The sequence below is a fragment of the Eucalyptus grandis genome, chromosome 5 (genome assembly GCF_016545825.1).
Source record: "Eucalyptus grandis isolate ANBG69807.140 chromosome 5, ASM1654582v1, whole genome shotgun sequence".
Classification (NCBI taxonomy): Eukaryota; Viridiplantae; Streptophyta; class Magnoliopsida; order Myrtales; family Myrtaceae; genus Eucalyptus; species Eucalyptus grandis.
This window is the reverse complement of record NC_052616.1, coordinates 9,736,929-9,747,893: the sequence shown is the minus strand read 5'-3', so window position 1 is coordinate 9,747,893 and position 10,965 is coordinate 9,736,929.

Here is a 10,965-nt window from a genome sequence, read left to right as displayed (position 1 = left end):
TCCTCCCAACCAAGGCAAGTTCGTGTCAAATGTCACGCTCCTCCCAATTAAGCCAAGTTTGTGTCATTCCCTTCAATGCCACCAACGCAGTAACCAGTCCAAGCCACACTTAACGTAAGTTTCCAGTAGAATCGAGGAAACCCGCTAGTCTGGCCAACTCTCTATCCTTTGCCACAATATCCTTCGCGGCCATCGTCAGCGTCACTAGAACCCCAAAACTTAGCACGGCTATTGGAATAACCAGCGTTGTAAGTCTATTTTGCTTCAAAATCGTTGCAAGTGACATAAACAAGCAGAAAATTGGGACCAAATCAGAAGTAGAAGACAAAGAAGGGTTCGAGAGGCCAATCGGCAGTTATGGAACTTTGTTTCAGTCAGGGAAAGAGAAAGAGTATCTCCACGTCAAGCAACGCGTGTCGCATTTTAAGTGGAGTAGGTTTACAAGTGCCAAGCAAGTGATGTGGTGGTTTGAAACTATTGAATAGTTTCTCCTCGAAGGTTCTCCTCGAAGGTTCTCTTTTTAACCATTAAGCCAATCCATGTGATTATTTTTTGGCTCTCAAAGGAATTTAGTTATCATATCTCATTTTATTAGATCAAATACACAAAATATCAAGAAAAAGGAGTAGTTGTTTCGGGCTTCAATAGAAGTGCCTCTTCACTCGCATAAATTTTGTGACGCCCGACGGCCCCGATCCGTTAGGGTCACCACACTTCTTTCCTTATCCCGGATGTCCTTTATTTTGATACCAATGGATTCCGGCAAATCCGCAAATCTAGGGGTCTATCACATTTCTCATTGGTCCCTGCACAATAATATGGCGGAAGCGAATCCAACAACTCCCTTCCTTAAATACTGAATGATGCACACTAGATACACATAGATAATAACCAGACACTTTTTTTTTTATTAACATAAACTTGATAGACGTCTTTTGTTGGTACAACAAAAGCCAAAGTTTCCTATACTTGGCTATATAAAAAACTAGACCGACATTTTCCATCAGCTATTCACAAGTCATCTATTGGCAAGTGTTGGTGTCCAAAAATTTTGCTGTTGACCTCGCATCCTTCGTCACTCCATTCCGCTCAAGCCTCCGTTATTATCCTCTGGCGACGGTAGCACTCTGTAATATGTTAGTCCTCATTAGGGGTGAGTACGACTACTCAGCAGTCAAAATTCTACTAAACTATATTACGGAGCCTATCGTCACCCAATTCCATGCAATCCAAATCAGTACGCATAATAGTAGTAATAAACATGCATTAAATCAATAGAGTTTTCCAACGAAATGGCAAGCGTAGTTTAATAACCGGAACACATCATTTCAATTACATGGGTCCCGATTATAAGGCCAAACTGTTATGACACGTCTCATACCGTGCCACACAATTTTGTCTCATAATCAGGCGCAACTATCAAAATGGCGTAGCTCATTAGAACAATCAACTTTAAAACTCAATAGATTTTTTATTCACTATCACTATCTCCCGGAGGACCAGTGTTTGCGTCCCTCCAAGCATTTGCACTCAACCTAGCGTCATGAAAGCCTCCGGTTCCATATTTCAGTCACCGAGCATCCAGAGCGTGTCATGTTTCACCTCCAGGCGTCTCGCACCTAACCTAGCATTACGATGAATCGCCAAGGCTCACTATGTTACTAGTGTCCCCTACCCTCCGGAATGTGTATCGTCATATGTCCGAGCATTCTGACACTCCCGAGGAACCTCTGGGGCTCACCACGATAATGATGTCCCACAAGCATCCAGAGGCATCACAATCATGATCCTCCAGGCAACCCGTCTCTCGAGGCTTCGTCGTCCCAAGGGTTCCACGGTAGCAAATAACACATCAACCATGATGTAGCAATTAAATCATTTCAATGCCGAAATGTTTTCAAATCATCAATATAGAGAATCCTTTGGATTATCAAAAATCCCACTTTATGATATCAAGTAATGCAAAATAGGGATTTCAAAGACACAGCAATACAACCACAATAGTCTTGAAAAATAGGTCAATCTCATATCGATGAAATCAATTCACGAAATCAAAAGCTTGATACCGAATCCATAAAATCCATTTTCATGTTTAAATCTCAAAGGTTTTTCAAAATCCACATGTAAAGCCTCGAGTCGCATTCGCACATCACGACTCAAAATAAAACAATTTATCAAAATCACAGGTAATTTGAAATTGGCACATCGACGGTAGATACTTTCAATTTCGACCCTAAAGTTTTCAAAGTAGTTCACACATAAAATCTTAGAGCTTCGAAATATTGGAAATCAGCATGTACGTGGCCTCCAATTTGGACTCGACCACAATAGTTATAAAATCATTTCCCATATAGCTCAGAATCAACTCGATAACCTCCGAGTTCACAATTCAGCGCGAGTATACCAAAATAATCTTAATATACGGGACGGTCCCACCAAACAACGACAGCATTCGCGTCTTATAGGTTAGTAGATATTGACTTGCCTTTGATTTGGGGCGTCAATGGCAAGGCGAATCCGGGAGCTGCAAGCTACGGTTGAGGCGAGATGGCACGCTTTCCAGGCTGGTGGCAAGCTGAGGAACGGCGGCGAAAGAGGTTGGTGGCTGACGGTGAGGAGCGAGCAAGATGGTGAGAGGATTCTTAACTAAATCTACCGAGGATTTCGCTGGACAAGGGAAACCTAAGCTGCCGAGAGAGAGAAGAAGAGACGCGTCGAAGAAATGAGGGAATTGCGTTGGTCTTCGCCGAATGAAGAAGGAACCACTGCCCCCTTCATTGTTGACTTTCCTAGTCAACAATTCCCTCCACCTCGTGGCAGCACGAAGAGAAGACAGCCGAAGACTTCAACCCTCGCATGAGACACCTTGCATGTCTCATGCAAGGACGTGGCTTTCCATGGCCTTCACCGAACGGAAGAGAAGATCGCGTCCCTCTTTGGCTGCTGACTCCGTGAGTCATACGTTCGGTGGCGGCAAGAGCCGAAGGCAGCCTCCACGATTGGCTCTTGCATGCAAGGACGTGTCCTCTTGCATGTGAGAGCTGTTGTCCGCTGGTCACCAAGAGAGAGAGAGAGAGAAAGCGTGGCCACACGGTCAATAATTCTCTCTTTGTTGACCGATTACACGAAGGGAAAAGCGGGGTCTCGGAGGCCGTCGTCGAAGGGGACAACTCAGTGGAATACGTGTCTTCAGCATGGTCAAATTCCTTCATTTGCTGTCCGCCGAAGAAGGAGTTACGTGGCTGTATGGTCCTTCGTGCATGGCCACAAGAGTCAAGGGTCTTCGTGTCTTCAATTGCTGCATGAGGAAAGCAATTTAACGTGGCTGTAGCAACGGAAGTCAATGGTCTTCATTCCTTGGCTGTCCATGAAGAAGAAAACGTGGTGGTGGTGGTGGTGGTGTGGCCAAGGTCTTTGCATTGAAATGCATGGTCTAATGTAGCTGAAATTTCGGAATTCCACGTCTCTGCGTGCATGAAAAGCTAGCTTAGTAAGGTATCAATGCCAAAGATGTTAGCCTTGCGAGCACGTCGCACAAAGAAATTCCTAGATAAGGTACTATCGCGAGAACGTGACAATACGTGATGTCTCGATACGGTGAGGATGGTGATGAAACGGGATCGTAAGTGGTGCCAATGACGTAGTCCAACGACAAACTCGTTGACTCGTCTCGGACAGTTACATATTCGAGATCCGGCGAAATTCGGATGTCACAAATTTTGCGATCCGATCTAACTCTATATAATATTTTCATTAAGCGACGTGAAAAATATAACGAGAATTTCACCAGATAAAATTACTGATTTCTACATGATGCTTAGTTTTTGTCTAGCCTTTCAAAAATTTTGACTTATGATCCATCTTTAACTAGGATCAGCAACGCTAGTAACAACATGTCCATATGGCATGAGCCACGGGAAAAATGCGAATTCAAAGAGAAAAATTGGATATAATACAAAATATGTAACTTTATGTTGTTGATGCGAGGTAAAACGTACTCATCATGATTCAATTATTTTGTTCGCAATACAAAAATTAAGAGTATTTTAAATCGATGGGAGGGTAACATGAATTACAATTAAAATAATGACCTAAAACAACTCTGGAAATCACTGCTCTTGCAAATAGACGTGGTACTCTTTTATTCCTCCCGCAACGACGGGCGAGAGTAGAGAACGGACCTTCTGAAGCCATTGTTTTCCCGTACCTTAAAAAGCAAAAAAGCCACTTTTATCAGAGCCCATAAAAAACAAAAAGGAAACCAACAAAAGCCATTTTCCTTTTGGCCGACCAGATAAGTTTGCAGAAAGCCACCCCTTGACCAGAACCAAATTTCAGAAAAGGACAAAAAGGAACAAAATTAATTGAAATATTAAAGACCCAAAATGGAAAACATCCGGAAAAGAGAAAAAGATACTACTCTCGAACCGTTCGATTGGGTACGAAAATAGCCACCAACAAATCAGAAAAAGCTCAGGCCCATCTGAAAAAGGAAGAACAATGAAACAAACGCCTTATAAGGTCTTCTAACTTTTGCTTAATGTACAGTACGGTTCATAAACTTTGCCCCTAGACCCATATCTTGGGTGGGCCATAATACATGATTTTTATTTTTATTTTTGTGGGTCGGAAAAATTACTCTCATATTAAATGATTGTGTGTGAAATTAGCTACAAATGAATCAAGCTTTGGCCCCCGAAAAAAAAAAAAAGTAACAAGAAAGGAAACTGGAAAAAGCTCACCTCAATCGTGTCCATGACCCTATGTCATATTTTCCGGTAGGCAACACTGAAAATGTAAATTTAAATTTTGCATAACAATATGTTTGATTTTTATCTGACCCTAAGCTACCATTTGCCTATTTAAATGTCGACCTATAACTCAATTCTTGATGAGCCGCAATTCAATTGCATGACATGAGTCCCGAGGTAAAACACAAAGAGAAAAAATTGAATATAACATGATATTCTTAATTTCAGTGACATGAATCGATGAGTTATCACTATAATTCGGTTATTCACATGTAAAATTAGATTAAATTATTTAGCTCAAGGCAAGGCGACTCGAATTGCAAATATAACGATCCCACGCTGATACGATACGAGACGATTTACTAGCTTCATCCGCATGACTTTACATCGTGAAAACAGCTGTACAAATCATAGCTTCTACAAATAACATGCCGCTGTTTATTTATTTATTTATTGTTTTTTCGTTCCCTGCAATGGGAACAAACTCTGATCTCGCGGCCCCACACGGACTAGAGCCAGCCACCATCTTTCTCCATAAAACCTTTAAAATAACCAAAGTCAAAAAGGCCTAAATCCCTTTAAGAAAAAAAGATGGATCTAATTATAAATTTATCTCTAACTTTTTTATATAAAACAGTCGCCAATTCTTATTTTAATCCTGAATCTGTCTGTCAACTAGTGAGAAAATCACTGTCAATTTTCTCAAAATTACCGACATAAGTTCCATTATCAAAACTATATAAAAATGTTCGATATCGTCTTTTCAATTAGTTCAAGTTATAAGTACAATAATGAGCACTTTCATAATTTGTAAATCAATTTGAATATATATTAAGAGTTCAATAATCACATTAAATAATTAAAAAATTAAAAGATAATATTATACATCGGGAATTATATTTGATAATTTAAAAATCCGAGTACTCACTAGTATTTATGTCATTTTCGAAGGCCCCAAAAAAAAAGGTGGTAGCTGAACGTCGAGTCCTCGGAGAGAACTGCGAAAAAGTAGCCGCTAACAGTCGATCGGTCCTGGAATATCTCCCGGCAAAAACAGACGACAGTAGAGGGAAAAGCCAAAACATAAAAAAAGAAAAAACGGGGTAAAAACCTTCTCCTCTGCCATCTCCGGCGAAAGACTTTTCGAGTACTGGCGATCGCTCCGACGTCGGAGGAGCTCGGAGGCGCGAGGGTTCCTTAACGCCGGCGACGGCGAGCGCTTCACCGGGCTCTCTCGCCGAGAGCATCCCCCCCCCCCTGCAGACATGAGCCGCTGCGATCCTCGCGCTCGCTCGGCTCCCGGCGAGAAAGCCGGTGAAGCCGCGAACGGCTCGGCTCCCGAGGCGCCGGCCTCGCTGAGGCCGGCGTTCCGGGGCGTGGAGAGCTCTCCGAAGCTGCTAGCGGCGATGTCGGAGGTGTGGCGGCTCGACATCGAGGAAATCGAGGCGCTGGGGAAGGAGAAGGAGGTCCTGAGGGCGAGCCTCGAGGACGAGGCGCGGGATTCCGGGGCCCTGAGGGAGGAGAACGGGCGGCTGCGCAAGAGGGTCGCGAGTCTCCAGGACGAGGTGAGGATGTTGGAGGAGGAGAACGGGCGGCTGCGCGCGAAGGTGGCGAGTCAGGAGGACGAGGTGCGGAGGGGCAAGGAGAGGGAGAGAGAGGAGGTGGCGATGCTGGAGGCGGAGAATGATAGGTTGAGGAGGAGCGAGGAGTTGCTGCGCGAGATGAAGAGGGTGTTGGAATCCAAGAAAGCTGCCGAGGAGGAGGTGAAGGATGTGGAAGGAGAGAATGGCGTGCCCAGCAAGGCCGATGGCTTCGACGTGGAGAATGGGGATAGCGGCGGCGATGGCGTCGGCGCGCCGAAGGAGACGATTTTGGGGTTGGCGGCGGCGCCTCTTCCTCGCGGAAGTTGAGGACGAAGCTGTATTTCGGAGAAGGCACCTGCGCTTCGGCGACGACGTCGGCAGGTTCAAGCGACAAATGTCTTGTGAAAGAGAGCGTGGTTTTGCAAGGTAATGGAGTTGGAAGACTGTCACTAGTAAACTGCTCAATGTGATCGTTGATCTGGATTCTTTGGTAGTCGCTATTTCAATGTATATATTGGTAATACTCAACAAGTAAGTATTTTGATCATCACCCTAGTACTTTGGCAATTTTCCTGTGTTCAAGCTGCTCTATTTGAGCTATCAATAGACGCAAAATGAGTATCTTGCAATCAATGCACGAGGATGGACTACTGAATCAGAAGTTTACCTTTCAGGACTACGAAATTTCTTTTGATATGAAACATTCTGGGATTTTCGAGATTGCGGATGTGCATGTCACCTTGCTTTCGGTTTGATAAGATCTTCCTAGTTATCTAGATTTTGCTGATTTAAGTCCTTTACATGTACAATCTCTAGCATATGTTTCCTTTTTCAGGTGATGGGAGAACCCCATTGAAGGAAGTTGAGGTATGTAGCATCGATGACTGCGTGGCTGGGTCAGGACATTCGAGCGGAAATTATTTGTCATATCAGAAGCCTACAGAGGGTAGGCATCCTGGGGAGAGTAATCAGGAGACGGAGAAAAGAGAGCTTAAAAGGAAAAGAGGTTCGTGTCTCGATTTAATTGAGTGGGAGAACAAGGATAACCATGACAATGGCGCTGGTATAAGCCTGAATCAAGCCGGTGGAAGAAAGATGAATAAGAATGTTTCCATTCTGGTTTGCCCATCAACTCCTGCTTCTTATGGACTCCACAAATCTTTGAACCAGTCTGTTCAAGATGTAACTATTGTCAAACAGCATGAACAGAAGAGTATCAAAGGGCAAGACTCCAAAAACAGCTCAAGTAAGTTAACCATGGTTAACTCCATTGCGCGTGAAAAAAAGGTTGGCTCAGATACTGCTATTGTCAAACAGCATGAACAGAAGAATATCAAAGGGCAAGACTGCAAAGACAGCTCTAGTAAGTTAACAGTGGTTAATTACATTGCGCATGAAGACAAGGTTGCCTCAGATACTGCTAAGCCAGGGGATGGCAGTAGTTTGCGTGGAGGAGCATGGAAGAAAGTGGAAGAGTTGTGTTCAGACTTGGAAAGAGACGATGAGCTTTGCTTGAAGGCTATCTGCGCTCTTTACAAACGGCAAATTTTAGCCCAGAAGGCAATGGAGAAGGGCGTAGGTCGGGGCTTTAATGGCTTCCGTGTGCTAAGGTATTAAGATTCATACAGTGGCTGCAGCAACATCAATCATTGCTCTTTCCTATATAGTTTTTTTTTTTTTTTTTTTTTTTTTTTTTGGTGATTCGGGAACCAATATACAGTCGGCAGCTGGCGGTGTAAACCCGAGGCGGACTGAGCCACCACCACAGACCCAGCCACGGGTGAGTTGCGCGAATACGAAGCCTCTGGAATTCGAACTCCTCTCTTTCGTGAGGGGGAGAGAGCCCGAAGCCAGCTGCGCCACCGCAGGCGATGGTAGTTTGAGTTCTAATTTACCATGACGCATGTTACTCATTAGATACTTTGTTGTTTGAAACTGGATACAGTCCTTTTCTGAACTCGTCATTGTCAACAAGAACTTAGTAGCTGCATTTGATTTTTTGTGACATCCTTATGTGGTTATGTGATTCTGTTGGAGTTGTTAACTGGGTAGGTAGACTATTTTTTTTCTTCTAGGTGCATCCATTCTGAAGCGGTGCATTCACTGTTACATAAACAAAACTCTGACTGAAAAATATGGTTTGGTGAGTGAGTTGTCCCCTTAACGTCTTAATCTCTTTTGTTCTTTCGAGATGAATCATATATAAAGCATATGATGATAACACCCAAAATGCTCTAAGCAAACAACCTCATCTCCTTAATTTGCTTTCTCACTTGTATGTAGATGGTCGCTTCTTCAAACTAGTCTAACAATTACCGCCACTGATTTAACACTCTGCAGGGGAAATTTTTGGGTGAGTTTTTGACTGATCGAGATCCACAGTGTAAGCTGAAACGGTCTGTCCAAGAATTGCAGGATCATTGCCCAAGAAGACTGATTGACTGCCGGAATATAGCTATTGAGCACGCCAAGCAGTTGTTTGCAATCTGTCAGAACAAAGAGGACCCCTTGTTATTTTCTAAAGGTTCCTGAGGCTTAATGCTGCTTGAGGTTTTGGCGGAGATGGTTTTTTGGGGTCTGCTTGTTAGTACCTTTTTGCTCGACCTGCATCCTCCGTTGCATTCTATATTGCTGCTCCCTGCTCAGACATTTGCAGAGTGTTCTCTTCTCTCTCTTCATGACACCAAAAGCTGTCCATCATCACTCTTACTTGTAGAAAGTACAGAATTAGAGCAATTAATCTTAGCGTTTAGGATTCTCAGGTCGTGCTTTTGGTTGTTGCAAAGCATTTTAGATGAATTCTCTAGTATGCATAGTAGCTTGTCCTTAGTAGATGTATATAGCCCATGAATGCTGGAGGAGTTTCTTTTTAAAATGCACCGCAAGGAGAATTCGTTCTTTTTAGAGGATATGAAGACAAGCTGCTTTATTACTATCCTCGCTTCAATCTGAAGTTGCACTGTATTAAAGATTATGTTAGTCTGCAAGCTATTTCGTACATGTTCTGTGTGAGCTGTGGAAATGAGTAGTGTAGCTTTTGCTAATGCTAGTAAGATCACCTAAAGGGGGATGAATAGGTGATAAAAGAGTTTCAAAAATAAATTTAAAGCGAAATAAAATATTTAAAACTCTAAATCTAATTAAGAGATAGACTTCTAGTAAATGTTTAGAATCTATTATGCGATTGAACAGACTTTTAAGTAACCTATAATAGTGTAATGGACTTAAATAAAGAGATTAGAGATAAGATAATTGCACATAGAATTTATAATGATTCGGCTTATATCAAGTTTACATCCATCCTCCCACGCTAAGAGCCTGTTGTCTAGATGAGAAATTATAATTTTGAGTGCAAACACTTAGTAATAAATTGCACTATCTCAGCAAATCACTCTTTTTGCGAAAGATAATGTATGATTGAGGCAAATCACTCTTTTCGCGAAAGATAATGTATGATCGGAGTTCACTCAGATTTTCTAGATTCTATACTTCGTCTCTCTCGTGCTCATTGATTCTTAGTCTTCTTAAATACTCATTTACTTCCAAACTATCTGTTGGACAGTATATAAATGATCGTCTTTTAATATACCCATTGGATAAAACTATATCAAGAAGATTTAATAGCCATTAAGTGATAGGAGATCTAAAACATGATCTCTAACTAATTTTGATCACCCATATAAATAGAATCTCGGTTTGTATAAGTAGAGCTTTTCCATTTAAAAAGTTCTTATTTTCGGATTCAATTGTTAATCAATTAGATTGAGTCAATCAAATCTGTCTTGATGTAAAATCCAAACCAAATCATTAGTTGTTATATGTTTTGGGCTTGTGTCATGTTCTGTTAAGTTATTTTGTTCTGAACTTACTATGTTCTAAACTTGCTTCATTTTGGAACTTGTCATGTTCTGGATCATGTTCTATACTTGTGTCATTTTGAACCTGTCACGTTCTAGACATGTTCTGTTTGAAGAAGATTTTACAATCTAGACGTACGTCGAAACATGACATGTTCCGTTTGAGGTAGATTTTACAATCTAGACGTACGTCTGAACATAGTCCGAATAAGTTCACATCCAACATAAAGTTTATATTCAAGTTCTTCCAAGTAAAATCCTTAACAATATCCTTTACATATTCTATTATCTGCATAATGGCTTGTGCATCTTTCACCTAGTTACCCAATCATTAGATAAGTTAGTATCCTTTGATTTATTTTGTCATCTTCAAAACATCATAAAAAAATTGCCCTAACAGCTTTCACAAGGTGTTTAGCATGGGGGTGAGCGGTTCTAAGTTCAAGTTTCGAACAAATTCCATATGAAAAATAGAACCTATCCATTGGAGCAAGTTCCTTAATTTTTAGAACGTAAAACCTACCTTACATACCTTAGAACCTAGAACTTATCCTGTTATAGGATTCAAGGTCTACTTAAATTCCACCTATATTATTAATTGACGATTGCAATGAATTAAAACCCTTAATGACCAACACTTGCTATTACAATTTATTAACTATAAAAACACAAAACATATGAACATTAATAAAACAAAAATCTCAATCATAAAATGGAAGCTCAAACTAGTGCTTTCGAATGATACACTCATTATCGAACGATTGAAATATTACG